The sequence below is a fragment of the Drosophila virilis genome, chromosome 4 (genome assembly GCF_030788295.1).
Source record: "Drosophila virilis strain 15010-1051.87 chromosome 4, Dvir_AGI_RSII-ME, whole genome shotgun sequence".
Classification (NCBI taxonomy): Eukaryota; Metazoa; Arthropoda; class Insecta; order Diptera; family Drosophilidae; genus Drosophila; species Drosophila virilis.
In genome coordinates this window covers 27,097,713-27,115,844 of record NC_091546.1, presented here as the reverse complement: position 1 = coordinate 27,115,844, position 18,132 = coordinate 27,097,713, and the positions used below count along the sequence as shown (strand labels likewise).

The 18,132-nt window shown below is 36.0% G+C and overlaps 1 protein-coding gene and 1 long non-coding RNA gene across 3 annotated transcripts in view; one reads left to right on the top strand and one right to left on the bottom strand.

The window, feature by feature from the left end:
- Positions 1 to 18,132, top strand: part of beat-Ib (beaten path Ib) — a 189,186-nt gene that overhangs the window by 132,249 nt on the left and 38,805 nt on the right. The window lies entirely within an intron of this gene.
- LOC26530876 (uncharacterized) lies at positions 1,819 to 2,409 on the bottom strand. The gene is made up of 2 exons (XR_001449837.3): positions 2,170 to 2,409; positions 1,819 to 2,112 (listed from the first exon to the last, which is right to left on the bottom strand). It is a non-coding gene; the product is annotated as an uncharacterized lncRNA (long non-coding RNA).

The window sequence follows — 18,132 nt, the reverse complement described above, 5'->3', positions numbered from 1 at the left end:
GACGCTTGTTTACTCATTTCCGGTTGCAACTCGCACTGCAATAACAATTCTCCTTCCCCCAAGCGCGACGCTATTCTCGCAACCCCAAGCCCTCTGTTGCGTAATGTCCTCGACCGAGCTGTCTGCTACTTAATACTGAATTATTTTAAAGGTTACTGCAAATTCCACAAGAATATCATACTTTTTAGATTTAAATATCTGCGAAAGTTGGTTAATCTCGAATTGAATATGAATCAATAACAATGGAGACCGGTTTGTAGTACCAAAAAAATCAATTGTTATTCGGTTACATTTAATAGAAAATTATATATGAAAGAATATGTAAATGGAAAGAATATAAATCGATATTATATGCAAGGAGTCTAAAAAGTAGCTTCTTGATGCAATCCATTTTAGAAAAATATATGTTTCTGTTTCGATATAGTTTCACCTGCTTTCTGTACAGCTTTCCAATATTTGGATCATAGGTAAGAAGACAACAAAAATTCCATTTTCGAAGTGCACAGCTTCAAATTCGTTTATTACCCTTTTTTCTTCATACAACTCTAAAAGTCAAAGCTCATGCATTTATAAGCACATTTTAAAATTTCTTTTACCAAATTAAACTTTCTCGAATGCTACAAACAACTGTTGATTAACAAATTTTCAGCATTTCTTGCGAAATTTATTTGAAATTGAACTGGAATTGGAACTGCAACTGCAACTGCAATTCGACTATCTCAATTACAAGGCCAAAGTTTTTGGGCAAAGTTTTTCGATTTGCCATAGCGCCAATTGCTTTTAATTTGCCTCGAGGCGAGGCACAAGCAATCAATCAATATTCATCAAAATGCTATTTAATTTGAATGCAAACCCAAACTACACTCGCTTACCCCCCCATACACACACTTTCACCCCGCGCCCAAAACAAAACTTGGCGACGTTGCAGAACTTTGAAAAGTCGCCGACAAAGCTGGCGTTGAGGATGTGACAGGACTCGGCGACACTTGAGGATCAGGCCAAAAGTGCCGAAGCAAAACTAACGAGCACCTGCGACAGTTTCAACTGACTGCACAACAACTAAAGCAACTACAAACAACAACAGCAGCAACAACTAGTTGACTTGACAACTATAAAGTTGTCAAGGTGTTGCCAGGCTGTCTGCCAGAAAAAAAAACGCATTGCACGCAGCATTTCTCAGACATCGCACTAATTGTGAGAGGGTTTGAATTGATTCGCAGCAATCGTTGCATACTCTTAAGCGTCTGGATGTTTGTGTGTGTGTGTGTGTGTAACCCACATTCCACGCCGCCAGATTTCAATTTCAGACGCATTTCCTTCGTTAACCCAATTTTCGGGACTTCACTTTTACGCAACCTCAAAAACCAGAGCAAAGGCAGCCGCTATTCAGAGTGGAAAACATTCTATGCTGTTCCCATTGAAAATGTATTTCAGATTTCTCGTCGGGTCACACAAATGTGGGGCCTACAAATTAACATTACATAAACATAAATGGTATACATATATATATAACATTTTAGATATCAAGCTTTCGATTTGCATTTTACTACAATTGTGAACTTTCCGTATCTTTAATTTTTGCCAATACTAGAATGGTTAATACTTATTTAGACTGTTTCAATTTCCATATTGATTAACCGATGGCCAACAAAATCAAATAACATCGTATATAATATATTTGATATCAAGGGTGCAACACAGATTTATATAACTTCCTTTTAATTATATAAATTGTTTGATCGTCAATTCAGTGAGTTAGCAAATAACTATAGAAATTAATAGCCTATAAACTTTCAAGCCGAATGTTTTGCATGTGCGTTTTTAAATATTTAATTGTTTTATTATTTTTATTTAAAGTCCTTATTTATATTTCCTTGTTGCATATCAATTTACCGATTTAAACTTATTTAACCCAATTTAGTGCTTTTGCCATTCCTATCTCCGATGTTGAGCGATAGATGCATTTCTTCAACTCGATTGTGTGCGATTTGCTGGTCTTCTCCTTGGTGTATTTGATGTATTTACGTGAAGTGTTCGAATGAATTTTATTTTCTTCCTCCCCCAACAATCCGTAGATAATGTTGCAGATAGATGCCGTTTTCCCGCTGACGTCTACATTTTCGATTATGAGAAAACTTAATGAAATATTTAACTCTTATTTTTGCTTACATTCACAATTTTCGGCTGTTTGAGTAGCTATATTTTTGATTTTGCTTGTTTTTAAAAAAGTAGAAAAGAAAACTTTGCACTTAATCATTAAATTACGAAAAGAATTTTTGGTGTGAGTCTAAACCAAATGAATGCCACGAAAATTTATTGAAATTTTTAGAATTTTGGAATTTTGTTCAGTACCGATTCGGTCCAGCTGCACAGCTCAACTGGGAATAGGTTGAGAGGTTTTTACTTAGATGTGGCCGAAAATTATGAATAAAAAGCAGAGCCTACTTCAATTTTGTAATGTCTTTTTAATATTATGTTACATAATTAACAACAATCTGCTTTAATAAATATTCGCTTGATTTCGCATAAACTAAATATTGTATGAACGCTTATTCCTTGGCAAATTTCACGTACGTTATAGCTGCTTTCTCGGATAATGCTCTCAATTAAAAATAAAGCAGTATTTTCTCTAGTCTCCAAATTATGCTCTCTCGTATTCTGCTTATTTATAAGCTGATTAGCCACTCACAGTGTAATTCACGAGCTGGAAACATAAGAAAATATGCGAGACTGAATTTAAGAATTTTCAGCTTTATTCTATTTACATTTTTTTTCTCGTCTTTTAAGACTTGCAGTAATTGCTTTTAATATTAATTTTTTTTTTATTTTTTTTTTATTTTTGGCTGGCAGCTAGACTTATATACATTTTATGCTCCATGCAGACACCTTAAATGTAAAGCACTAAATAGGGGCCACAGGGCAGGGGGACGCATGTGAAAAAAAAACGAAATTTTTTAAAGACCACAAAAAGCATGTCCTTGTGTGGCAAGCTAAAGCCACTTAATGCACGGCTAAAGCAGTTGATGTGGCTGGCAATGTAAGTGTGTGGCATGGCTCATAAATACACACGCACACACACACACACAACAAGCACACACACACACACACGCTCACACACTGTCATCCAGTAGGGACACATGTTTTGGATTTACTGAGCCTGCTTGCAGGCATCTTTTCTGTTATCCTGCGCCCTGTGTGCTGTCGCTGTGCTTGTAGTCCTGTTAATAATGCTTTTGATGTGTGCTAAAGACAGCTACAAACTATACCATATACTTTGCACTAGAGCTCCTAAATATATTATGGCTGGCTCTGGAGGGCGATTCTGGCTGCTGCACTCGACTGCTGCTGCTCAAACCGGGCGAAGCCTTGGCATGCCCCGAGCCCAAAAGATTGCTCTGCTGCAAATGCAAATGAATAGTTGCTGCACATTTTTGACACAAGCAAATTGCGCAGAAAATGGAGTGGAAAATCAACATGTTCGAAAAATCATTTTTTGGCTATTGCATAATAGTTTGGTTTGCCTATTGAAATTGTATTAAAGCTCTCGGCATAATGCGAATCCACAACAATTTTGTGAGAGGTTGCAATTTAATTTATTACGACCAAATGGGATTTAGGGTAACTATTCAAGTATTGAATTATTGCTGCTTAATTTATGCTGCATCAGTTAATTTATCTATTTATATGTTTATGATAAATGGGCTTATGCACTTTTAGCCCACCCTGCTGGAATTTATAATATAACAAAATGCATTTTTCTTTAAATTTTATTTTTTTCTGTACTCCAGGCTGAGTACAGTCTATATTTAAGTTGTTATCATATAATTACAATACGTATCGTGCTGTTTTAATTACAATAATTCTTAAACTTATTTGGTGAGAAAATCTTAAACCTTGTCAAGTAAATTGTTATCGCTGCTTACAAATTTCTTAAGGAATGTACTTCTCTTTCTTCTATCTCCAATTCCCCAAATACAGCTCTATTTTTATCAACGCATAAAACGAAAATACAGCCCTCGCCTTGACATATATTATTTTATATAGACTTTTGACTAGTCGCAGTCGCAATTTGATTTATGTATTGCGTATACGCAGCGTTGCTCACTTTTTTTTTAATAGCCGTCTCTCGCACCTGAGTCTCACACGCAGCTGAGCAATTACAACAACAACAATAACGACTTAATGGCGCCAACAACAACAACAACAACAACAAGAACATCAACATCAAAACGAAAGCCAAGGCACAAAAAAGTAAAGAAACATTCTATAAAAGTGTAAGAGGAAAAGTAAGTCTATTAACGGCAATGACAAAGCACGCGAAAAGCTAATAGAATGACAGACCTGTAAAGTGCTGCTGAGTGTGTGTTTGTATGTGTGTGTGTGTGTTAGTGTGTGGAGAGCGGAAAGGGAAATAGTAGTTTGGCAAGTCTATAAAAATGTATTAACTGCTCGACTAGGTGGCCAAAATAAAGTCATAAACACCAGAAACAGAGCCTGCGAATGGCTTGGGGTGTGCGTAATATGATAATCATTGTGTGCGAGTGTGTTGGTGTGTGTGTCTGTGGGCGTGTGAATTGTGGGCGCGCCGCTACCGGGAAAATGATGCACAGCTCTTCGACCCGCTCTCAGGGGAGCGGGCTGAGCTTCTCCTGAGGCTGCAGCAAATCCATTAAACCCTTATGATGCATGAGCGCAAATAAAGTGAGTGAGTGAAAGGCGCCAGACAAAGTGTGAAGAGGGGGCAAAAATAAAGGGAGTGCTAGAAAAGTGCTAAAAAAAAAATAAACAGAAGAACACAAGGCAAACACAGGGAAAGGACGTGGAAAACATATGCCAAGCAGACTTAGGTCGACACCAAAAAAAAAAAAAAAAAATAAAGAAGAGACGAAAAAAAATGGTGAAAACACGAAATAGAGGCGCAGGCCAAAACGTTAACTAAGCATAGGCCAAGCAGAGAGCAATGCAAAAGGGATGGCCAAAGAACGTAGGTGAGGCGGTATTTGCGGGGCTGAATGGTGGGCGTGGTGTGAGGGGTGGTGATGCGGGCAGGTTAAGAGGTTGCGGCCCGCAAAGTGAGCAAACACTTGAGCCAAGTGTTTGGCTGGTTAAGGCGATGAATGTGAGTGTATGTGGGATTGTAAGTGTGCGCCGGTGTGTGTGCGTGTGTGTGAGTGCATAAGTGAATGTTAATTTTGCAAGTGGGGCAAAGATAGTAAAAGTTCACTCAAGTGTGTGTGGGGCGGGGTAAACACCAAAAGCACTAAACAATGGGTGTAAAGTAGATAAATAATAATAAAGAACAATACAAATAGATTATAAATGAGAAGAGAAATAAGTCTTTCTCCTTTTTTCCTCTCCATTACTCTCTATCTACCGAGCATCTAATTATCTCTCACTTTTTTTTAATTGTCTAATGAATTAAAACATTCATTAAATGGAGATACTCAAAGACTATTTTTAGCTGCCTAAAGCAGGGAATAGCGGTGCCAGATCTAGCCCTAAAAGTTGTTTATGATTTCATATAATTGGATCTGAAAGGCATGTTAATCTACCAACACGATATTTTTACATAAATGAAATAAAATAAAAATTAATACATATATACGCATTAAAATGTTCTCTAAGCATGGTTAGATCACAGCTATTGTACATTTAATATTAGCTTTAAGGGAACGATAAGAACGCTCTTTAATAAAGTTTTTACTGGAGGCTCCCTCTTCTCCGTCAGGATGCGTATTGATATATGGCAGAGACGTAAAATGCATAGTACCCTTGGTATTAATTGGCAAGTTATTCAATGGACTTGGAATATTTTTTGAATAAATAAGAATAATAACAAACTTTCTATATAATTATCAACTTGTTTTTCATAGAAAGCCTCAGCTCAACAATTTTTTTATATTTATTCCGGATTTCCATCGCTTATATATGTGCTTTTTCCATACGATATACATTTGTGTCTAATGTTCTGTCCATATGCACATGTGATTTCCAACTGACAGTCTTCGCTATCCTATTCTCGGCACAATTGTCCCCAACAATTTCTCAATTGTTGCTCATCTCATCGGATTTTCGCTTTCAATTTCATATATTCGATACGCTGATACAGAGAGCATTACATAAAACATGGTCTTATCGTATTTTGCTTTGCCCAAACTCAAAACCGAATCCTTTGGCACAGTTGCATAAATAAGCAAGCCACACAGCACAGCATTCACACACACACACACACTCACACTCAATACCTGAGTGCATTTTTAGCATTTCCTGTGGTCGCTTTGCAATACCCCAGACAAATAGTATATATTAGTATATATATGATGCACGTGTGTATTAGAAGAAAAAACACATTTCTGCATGCCAGGCAACGCTCGGAAGAGTCGGGCTGACAGACCCGCTGAGCAGCTCCAACAACAATAATAACAATTGTGTAAAAAGAATAACGTATACGCGACGTGGTACCAGCCAAAGGCGAACCGATTCGCGGCGACTCCCCACAGAAAAGAAGCGCCTGAAATTTCTGAAGTGGAAAGTCGACAAGCAACGATTTTGCCATACCCTGTAAACTAAATTTAAAATAGGAATTTACTCTGCACAGTTTAGCAAAAATCAAAATTGAACTTCACAAATTACACAAATTAACATTTGAATGAAGTAGTCGAATAAAAACAATTAATTTGTTGTGAAATAGTTTTCATAAAATTATTGTTCATAAGAGTATTTCGCAAAAATAAAAAAAAACCCGTATATTATATGTCGGATTGCATACAAGTAAAGCTGCCCTTCCTATTAAACAGGAACTTAAAATATGTATGTTACAATGTCTGTTAAAATTTGTAGTATACCCTTATTACAACGAAAGTAAAGGCAACTAACAAAACTGGGAACAGGCTCAACTTTTGGTGGCGCTTACACAGCACTGAAGGAAGAAAGTTTAAATCAACTTGTGGGAATTTAGACAATTTTATAAACATGTATAAGGCAGAAAAAAAATACATATGAGGGGTTTCTTTCCTTCTTTTTTTTTTTTTTTTTTTGAAGTGGGGTGTTAGGGAGTGTAAATGCATATAATACAAATTTAAAAGTAAACCAAGTCGCGTTGCGCTATCTGCGGATGCTTTTCGTGTGCTTCCCCTCAGTTATTGTTGTTGTTGCTGTTGTTGTTATTATTGCTGTAGTTGGTGTTTATGCAAATTCTCGCCCAGCGTCGTGTGAGTTGGGCCAGCGCCAAAAGAAGATACCACGAGCATACGAGTACGTGCATTATATATATTCATGAATGTATGAATATCTCGCCTGTATAAACAGCGCGTAACTGAATAATAATAACAAGAAGCGGCAGCAGCAGTAGGTGTCTGAAAATGGAACGGAAAAAAAAAGGACAGACACAAAGAAAAAGAAAATATGAAAACAAAAATTGTCGCCAGCTTAAAATGGTTAAAAGTTTTTACCTCAGTTAAGGTAAAAGAAACCCATTTGCGGCTTTCGCTTTAAAATGAAAACTTTTGCAATGAGCGCCGTGTGTTCTTAATATGTTTATGTTGTAGGGCTTCGTCTTTCTCGTTAAGGAAAAGTTGTGACTGTCTGTTGTCTGATGAAAGCAAACATATGTTTTATATTTTATTTAAGCACACAGGCAAAGAAGCTGCTTTTTCCATCCAGTTTGCGCATAGAGTTTAAATATACTAAGCAATTTAATGTGGCTTTATTTTATACGGACAGCATCTTCTTTTGTGCCTTGGAGGAGTTTTGAGATTTTAAAGAGCAGTTGCCTTGCTGAATATGTTTCTATGGCACGTCCTGAGATAATTTTAACAAATATGCATCAAGATTTGTCAACTCGACTGAGTCAAGCTTAAATATGAATGGAGTATTTCAATGACATTTACTTAACAATATTCTCATGTATATTCATTACAACTTCTTAGAAAAGCAGACTTTTTTCAACTATGCTTGAAAGTCTTGAATCTAGTCTTTGCCTTGAGATGTTGCGCTCAAGTAAAATTTTACCATGTTGCTTTCTCATTTCTTCATAAGCCACTTAGCTCAACTGCTTCAATTTAGTTGACCTGTTCTATCTGATTTTCTCAAAAGTTTATTCTGCATCTCTCTTGCCTTAGTTTATCAGACGACCCTTGCGTCCATCAATGTCAAGCACTGTCCACTTGCAACTCGTTGGTTGCAAAAATATAAAAAATAATGTAGAAAAAACTGGAGAAAACAAATCTCAAACATATTGTACTTTTCATTTTCTAGTTCTGCTTACAGCTCGCCCACACCCACACGCCCCACAGGTCAGTTAGCCGTTTTCATTTTCTGTTGACGCTTGCCCCCTGACACAGCAGAGCTCCCGTTACCCCCAGCGCCCCTCTATCAAGCCCCCCTGGGCTGTCATTCTGGTGCACATTGAAGCGTGAAACTTGTGCGCTTGTCACAAAAATGCTTCCTGTCAGATTTCGTTCGTTGCGGTCGCTCCATTACAAGGAAGCTGCAGGCAGGATGACGACGACAAGGACGACAGGGACGACATCGACACGCGCATATAAATTACGAAACAGTCCGAGGGGCAACCAGCCATAGAATCGAGTTACTTGACCAACCGACCAACTGAGCCAACTGATTGCACTGCCACTTGCCGCGTTGCTACGCGTTGCATTAGCATTTGCCCCCACATCACCTGCCCCCATTTCCATGCCCCATGTGGCAGCTACTGCTGCCACTTGTCTCATTTCGTATACGAACTGCACCGGAAAATACGCTGCAGCAGCTGCCAGAGTGAAACGGAACGCCACGAATAACTCACTTTCCTATTGCTCCATTTTTCGCGCTCTTGTTTTTACAATTAAATAAGCTGCACAGTGGAGACAGTTGTATAATTATATTATATATTGCTAAATTAAGTTTACAAACTTAATATACAAGGACAAATTGAGAACACGACACTTATTTTTATGATAAACTTCGATCAACTTAAACTTATCAGTTTGAAGAAACACCACGGAACAGGTTAAGCGTTCAAAAGGCACTAAATATAGACACATTTTTTGTTTCAATTAAAGCAAAAATCATTCTTAGTGCCAACCAAACTCAAAAATATGATCAACAAAGATTTTAATTCATTGTAAGCTCGTAGAATAAAAAATGGCTTTCATGGGTTTCTGCGTTTCTTCAACTATATTTAATTTTTTAATTCATCAGATAATTTTGTTGAGACTAGTTTGAATATCCTATTAGATAAAATTGTTGTATGATAATAATTGTTTAAGAACTTTAATTTAAAATTGGAGTTTAAAGATTTAGAATTGTTCAGAGTTTAGTATCCAAAAGACATATTTTAGATCAGTTTATTCTGAGTTAGTTTCTTTTTTTAAACATGAAAATATATATGTATGTATATTATTTCTTTTAAGAGCACTCAATATACATACTCATTATGTGGATAACATGATAATCCTCAATTTTAGTTGAGAGAGCTTTGGACCAGCTTAACAAATTTTGCTTGAACTAAGACTGGGAGCAAAGATTTCTTGAAAAATGCATACTTGAATCGAAAAGATTCCGAATTATTATAAAATAATATAATTTATAATATTAAATTATAATAAACGCATTTCGCAATGCAATCGAAGTCTTATTGTTTTAAGCGTTATTCTGAGCATTGTATCCATAGTTTCCCAGATGACAGTCTCGACTGCACTCACTGTATTTTGTTTTGCTTTGGCATATGCTATTTTCATAGTTCATTAGCGGACCTTTTCTCTCTGTCTTTCTCTCTTTCTCGCAGTCCTTTTCTTTTATAATACCTAACACAGCTGCCATCAGACATTAGAAAAATATTTGCAATTTGTTTGTTTTTCTTTAGCAATTTTCACGTCCCGACAGTCCTGCATTCGCCAGTGAAGTTTACCCAATCTGACATCGGCTGCTGCTGCTTCTTCCTTTATTTGCTTAAGTCCTTTTATTTTTAGGTCTGCTGCACTTCGCGAGCACAACCAGGGCAACTCCTTTAAGATCAGCAGCAACTAATGACTTTAAATGTATAAAGATAAGTAGCATCACGGCAGCCAAAACGACAGCGACAAAGGAGGATGCCAAAAAAGGGAGCCAGGCAGGAGGAGCAACAGTGACTGCCAGGCATATGTGCACAGCAACATATACAACAACGACAGAGGAAAGGTGCTGCCCCCTCTCTACCCTTGCCATTGCAAACGACGACAAGAGAAATTTTCTGCGCACAAGAACTTTGAAGCTGCGGCAGTTGCTTCAGCTCCAGCTAAACCCACATTCCTCTCCGCCCCGTTGCCCTTCTGCGCAACTTGTTTAAAATAAACGACAGCTAATAATGCGCACAACAAGGCAGCAGCGCGCAAAAGTTGACTATAGTTAGTAAAAGCTGCAGCAGGCAAAGCTACTTGTACTTGCAACCCTTTCCTTGGCAGAGCAATAGAGCTTGCTTTGCTTAAAGATAAAATCTCCAAAGCAAACAATACCAACAATTAAATATCTTTGATATACAAATGATTCAAGGCAGAATATGATATATAATTTAAGCATTTTGTAAGCATACGAAAGCTTAACTGGGATTCAAAATAAAAGTTCAAGAGCTTAAAGAAACTTTCCATGCTTAGGCTTCGTTAGAGATATCAGCTTTAAAGCTTTGAAAGTGCATTGAAGCTTTAGGCTCGAATTATATTTGAGCTTTTGAACAAACGAGTGATAATGATCGAACTGAGACTAGTTTTGTTATAAAGAATATATTATTAATATTGGCTTAAATACATATCAACTAAAGCATTCAAGGCTTATAAAAGCTTAAATTACGATTTAGTGTATTGGGTCCACGAAAAGGATAAAATCCTGTATGCTTTAAATGATTTATTGTGCTGAGGAAATAAAAGTAGCGTCAAAAGCTTTTTAAGCTTTATCAGATATCTAAAAAATATTCTTAAAGCTACTGAGTATAAACGATAAGCTAGTATAAATCAAAATATGTTAGTAAATATCGCACTAGCTAAAAACAGAGCATACCGTCAGCCAGTCTTTTAAATGACATCTATTGTACTCGTCCTTTTTGGTTGGTATGCTGTTTTTGGGGCGTGGCATGCCTTTAATTGGCACACATGACTCGAAAGCGCGCGTGACACAGTTGCCGTTGCTTAGCGAAGGAAAAGGCGAACAGGAGACTGGGTTGGGATGTGGACACAAACTTTCGCTCATATGCAAAGACACATTCACATGATGTCGGTGCTTCGGGTGTTGGGTACGTACATGTCCCTTGGAATGGCTCCCCGGTTGATCTTTGGCATTGTAGGCGTTTGTGTAGTCGAGCAAACGCCTTATGCAAATCGCTTGATGTGTGCGCGGGCACGCGGCCCGACACGGGACAACAGGGGGCATTAGGGCAGGACCCAAAACAATGCCAAAGGCTCAAGTGTTAAGGGTCGCAGCTTAAGTTTAATTAAACGCGGGCAAGTGATTTATTTGATTACCATAAAGCTTACCATGGCCACTTGTATAGTTTTTGTGGGCTCAAAACCTCAGGGCTATAATAAATAATATTAGAATCGTAAATGGAAGTCTTAAAGTCGAGCCTTTAGTCAATATTTGAATTTATGCAGAAAACTGGTTGATGGCAAGCTTTTGGAACAATATGTATTGGAATTTTCAATTGTTTTAAAAGGATTCAATTTCTGTTTTTAATTAAAAATTTAATTTTCTTTTATGTATTTTTTTTTACACGCTCAACTCTACTCTCTTTGAAGATACCCAACTATATTTAAATTTTGAATTTTATATATTTGAAAAAGTATTTATATATATTAGTTGGTGTTCTAACTGTAAGGTTATTATGCAATTTTATGCTTACTTTTGCGACTTTCCCAACACTGGCAGCTCTAGTTTACTTCAAAAACTTTTGCCTTTTGCCCAAGTTGCACTCGCATGAGTAATGAGCGTGTTCATTTCGCGTTTTTGCACTTAAAAATGCAGTCAGGCATGCAAAGAAAGAGTAAGAGTAAGAGTGTGAGACAGAGAGACAGCAAGAGTGTAAGAGAGTGAAAGAGAGGGAGAGGCACGTAAGCGCGTGGCGACCCAGAGAGCCGCATAAATAATAATATCTGTCAGCCAACTTGAAGCTACTTTTCTTTGTCTGCTTTACGCCTGATTCGCTACGCAACTTTGGCTAGGTAATTTCTTCGTGGGAGAGGGGGTAACAGGGGCAAGTCAGTTGCACGGACTTGAGCCGCAGTCGAGTGCACAAAAGTATGCAACAGTCTGTGGCAGCGGCATGCACAATATGTTCAACGCGAACGAGCCCAAACGAGACGCTGGCATAAAAAGCCAGTCAGCCACTAAAGAGCTAAGCACAAAAGAAAGCCTCCGGTTCTCCGACTAGTCAATACCCTGTACTCAGTTGCGTTACCTTATTGCTTTATTTTTGTGTAAGCGATGGAAGGTCTTCTTTCTCCGTGTATACTTAGCCAGAATCTATATAAAACATTTTGGGTATCTCGTATTTATGAAATTCGAGCTTTGCTCAACAAAAGAAGCTCAAAAACCGATATTTATCGATTTCTGGAATCAAAATGCAGAGTTATCGATAGTTTAAGATATACTTGATCTGCACTTCTTGTACAAGAACATAGCTAGAAAATTTTTTTGGAATAAACGTGCACAAAGAGACAGACACAAGAACAGGTTTATGCAGCCCCCATTTGAAATGGGAACAGGGTATATTAAAAGGTCGGCACTCATACACACATAAACATTTGCAGCCATACACACAATTGGGTTTGACCTCCATTGCCTTTAAGACGCATCCGGCTTTCACCCACTTTTTAGAGCTCCTGGCTCTGCTCTTCTCCTGACTTGTCACTTGCACTCGGCGCTGACAGTTGGCCAGCAGCTTTCAGACTTTTAGCTTTCAGCTCGCTGCTCGCTCTTTTTTTTTAGCTGGATTTTTTCTGTTTTTTTTTTTTTTTGTATTTCTGCCTCTGACAGTTGCATTTATTTATGCCGCAGTAGCTAACCGAGCAACTGCTGACCTCCAGCAGCATCCACTTTAAGTAGCTGCCAGAAAAGTTGAAGCTTTAGTTCAGCTTTTGTGGTTTTCGCCTGCCGCAAATATTTTTCATTAATAACCATGTACAAATTTTTGACTATCAAAATGATGTTGGCCAACCCCATACAGCCGCAGCCCCTCAAGCATTATATGAAACCTCTATAAGAGTTTTAACCCCAAGGCATATATATGTGTGGATGTATGTGTGTGCGCAGTAAAATATGTAATTATCCATAAATTTTGTTTGCTCTTCAAATTAGGTTAGCTTACCACAGAGCAAGCTACGCATCCCCTAATCCAAATCCGAACAACTCATACATCTGCCCTTATCCCCTTCTTTTAACTCCGCTCCCAACTCTCCCCCTGCTGGCTAGTTAACAAATTTGTACATTTTTGGTTTTTGAAATTTACGTTGCTAATAATTATTTTTCGGTTTTGGTATTTACAGTAATTTGTAAAGGTAGCTGAGTGTTCGATGGGTGGCCTGGAAGGTGGCTGTGTGTGTGTGTATGTGTGTGGGTGTGTTTAGGTGCACTTTACATTATTTGTTCGCCATGCGATTTTGTGTAAAGAGTTTACGCCCACGGCATTTAATATTCAACTTTTATTTTTAGTGCATTCAGCATAATAATTCGGTTGAAATATTCGTTAATTGTAAAATGGGCTTGTAATAAATAATAACAATAATAAGATGAATAGAATTAATGAATTTAAAACAAAAAGAAAAGTTTCGGTTTGTAAGATACGAAATTTAAATACCCTAGCTAAAAGAAAACACATATTCAAGACCCAACTCTTTTACTCTGCTTTTATGGTTCATGCGATCTTTCCTATGGCAGCTATATTATGTAGTTGTTCATTCCGCTCTAAGATATATATACATATATATATATATATATATTGGCTGTAATATAAAAAACATTTATCCCACATTTAATAGTTGTCGACAATTCAATATCGCCTTTATCATTGAAACCTATCCGTGTGTACTTATGTTAAATGCGTAAAACATCTTCAAAAAGATTATATTATTAGATTATATTGTTCATCTAATACAAAAGCATTAATTATAATTACTTTTCTTCAAGATACATGTCAAATTTGCTAACTCCAGGTCTTAAATCGGGGCAAGTTATCGATTATCGGAAACAAACTCTTAATGGAGGAGCCCCTATATTCCAAATTCCAGTATCTAGCTCATATAGGCTATGACATTCTTGAGTTTATAGATACGAACAGACGTACAGACGGACGGACATGGCTATATCTCCTCCTTATTGATGCTGATCAAGAATATATATATATATATATTTTATGGGGTTAAAGATGTTTGCTCCTCTCGTGTACAAACATTTGCACAAACACAATATACCACTTTTACCCATTTTATTGGCTTTAGGGTAGGCAAATTGAATGCCAATGTATGAAAATGGGTTTAGTTACTTTTCTTATAATTTCGCAAGAAGACATTTCTGAAAATAAGTACGAGTATTACGTTGTGCCTGATATTGAGCCAACAAAAAATCCCGATTGTCAAATTTCTAATTTCCAATTATTTTACCCACATAATAATGATCAAGGTCTAAAATAAAAATATTTTCTCAGGACTCACTTAAAGCCTCATGAACACTATCAATTGCATATACTCAAAAATAAAAAAATAAAAAATTGTAAGAATTGGCCATATCGAGTTATTGAACCGGTTCTGGAGACCACTTGAGCCAAACAGCTTCAGCAGCAGTTGCCTTGGGCATTGAGCATTTTCATTGATTGCCACTTAACTAACGATTTCCATTGGCTTGGAAAATGCGTTAAGGAAAATCGTACGATAACAATACAAATTATAATTAACGATTTATCATGAGCTGCAGCTGCAATTTACCCCAAGTTGAAGCTGCATTTGCCAATTGCACACGTGAATACCCCGGCGCCAGGCAGTCGACGTATGTGTATGGCATGTGTGTGAATGTGTGTGTGTGTGCGTGCGTGTGTGTGTGGGAGAGTACTTCACCTGGGCAATTGCAATGCCTGGAGTGAAGCTGTGCCTGCAGGTACTTGAGGGGTTCGATAAAAATCCCTGGCAGCATAAAGCGAAATAAATTGCCAGTGGCAGCTGAGCTGCCCGATTTGCCTGACTGTCTCTGCCTGACTGACTGTAACTGAGACAGTTTTTGCAAACATCAGTTGGAAATAAATGCATATGTGTACAGTGAACAATCCCCAGGGGGACAACAGTCATTCAGGATGTTTTGGTACGGAAAATAAAAAATTAACCACCTGTAAATATAATAATTTCATAAGCTATTCTGATTCAAACCAAGTATGTAATACTGTCCTTTTGTGAAGCTTTCACTATATGCGCTTATATTGTACTTATTTAATGTGTGCATATACATAAGCATATATGCTACAATTCCCTTAGTTAACCTTTAATCTATATATATCTATATCTATAATACATAACCAATAAATTAGACGTGCGAACAAGAAGACTGTCCTTTTGTGGAGCTTTCGCTATATGCGTTTATTTTGTACTTATATAATGTGTGCATATACATAAGCATATATGCTACAATTCCCTTAGTTAGCCTTTAAAACGCTGCCAATAACCCGAGACAAGGAAATCTATTTTTTCCGTTTTCGGCTTTTGGGTAAAACTGCCGGCAAGTCTTTACAGGAAGTTTTGTTTTTGTTGTTGTTGTTGTTTCTTCTTTTTACTAAAACTACAAACAAACTGTGTAACTGAATTGTATCTTTCTGGTATTTTGGTGCTGGCCACTGGGGGGAAACTGGTGCGAAATATTATTTAAATTGCGCATACCCCACATTGGACGTTGCCGTAGCAAAATTCTCAGACGCCGTCTAAAAACTCGAAATAAACTCGGCACATTTACCGCTAATCGCTTCCCCACAGACGCATTAACAATTTATCTTATGTTATTTTATGCGAAAACTTTCGACTAACTGAACGCCCAATATCGCCCACCCAGAAAGACTCCCGCCCGTCCGCCCGCTCGATCGCTCGTTGCGGGGGCGCACTTCGAATTGAAAATCGTGCAAATTGTTGGAAAAATATCAACGAATTATTTCAGCGGAGGCTTCGATTCAACTGGGAAATGTGAGCGAATGGCAACTGGCCTCGAGATGCTGCATGGCTCATGTGTGCGTGGGTGTGTTTGTGTCTAGCTGGATCATCATATCCATGATATAGATAGATATAGATAGATATAGATATAGATATAGATATAGATATAGATATAGATATAGATAGATATGATATAGATAGATATAGATATAGATATAGATATAGAAATAGATATAGATATAGATATAGATATAGATATAGATATAGATATAGATATAGATAGATATAGATCTAGATATAGATATAGATATCGATAGAGATAGATATAGATATAGATATAGATATAGATATAGAGATAGATATATAGATATAGATATAGATATAGATATGATATAGATATAGATATAGATTAGATATAGATAGATATAGATAGATATAGATATAGATAGATATAGATATAGATATATAGATATTGATATAGATATAGATATAGATATAGATATAGATATAGATATAGATATAGATATAGATATAGATATAGATATAGATATAGATATAGATATAGATATAGATATAATAGATAGATAGATATAGATATAGATATAGATATAGATATAGATATATATATATATATATAGATCTAGATATAGATATCTATAGATATAGATATAGATATAGATATAGATATAGATATAGATATAGATATAGCTATAGATATAGATATAGATATAGTAGATATAGATATAGATATAGATATAGATATAGATCTAGATATAGATATATAGATATAGATATAGATATAGATATAGATATAGATATAGATATAGATATAGATATAGATATAGATAGCTATAGATATAGATTAGATAGATATATATAGATATAGATATAGATATAGATATAGATATAGATTAGATATAGATATAGATAGATATAGATATATAGATATAGATATAGATATAGATATAGATATAGATATAGATATAGATAGATATAGATATAGATATAGATATAGATATAGATAGATATAGATATAGATATAGATATAGATATAGATATAGATATAGATATAGATATAGATATAGATAGATAGATATAGAGATAGATATAGATATAGATATAGATATAGATATAGATATAGATATAGATAAGATATAGATATAGATATAGATATCGATATAGATATAGATAGATATAGATATAGATATAGATATAGATATAGATATAGATATAGATATAGATATAGATATAGATATTATAGATATAGATATAGATATAGATATAGATAGATATAGATATAGATATAGATATAGATATAGATATAGATATAGATATAGATATAGATATAGATATATAGATATAGATATAGATATAGATATAGATATAGATATAGATATAGATATAGATATAGATAGATATAGATATAGATATAGATATATATATTCAGTATTTTGTATTCTTATATTTATTTTTGTGAATGAGAATAAGTTTTAAAATTGATTATTGCTAGAACAAAAGCTCATAGAGTCACGGTGTTTTTTCACTCTTTGATACTATTTATTCCCCTATTTTAATTTCTCCCCAAACCTTTTTGTTTTGATTTCGTATCTTGCGCCCTTCTTAGTTGCCGCTGCTTCTCCTCTCCTTAGCCCTATTTTCACTTCAATTTTCAATTTCAACACCTAAGTACTAGTTTAACTAGCTGCCAATTCTTTTAACTAGGCGTTCCACTTGTTGTGAATTATCTGATTCATTTTCGTAAGCATTAAATTGATTGTAACTATCAATGGGAAAAGCGCCCAAAACTCATTTGCTGCATTTAGCTAAAAGTTTATCGTAACGTGCTGTTTCGCAATTTAAGTTTACCCAAAACCCTCTCACACTAGTTTATTTAAACCAATTTGACATCATTCGAGAAAGTGTGGAAAACTTAAATGTCGCCCCCATTGACCCAACACACAATCTATTCCAATTAAACATGAGAGCA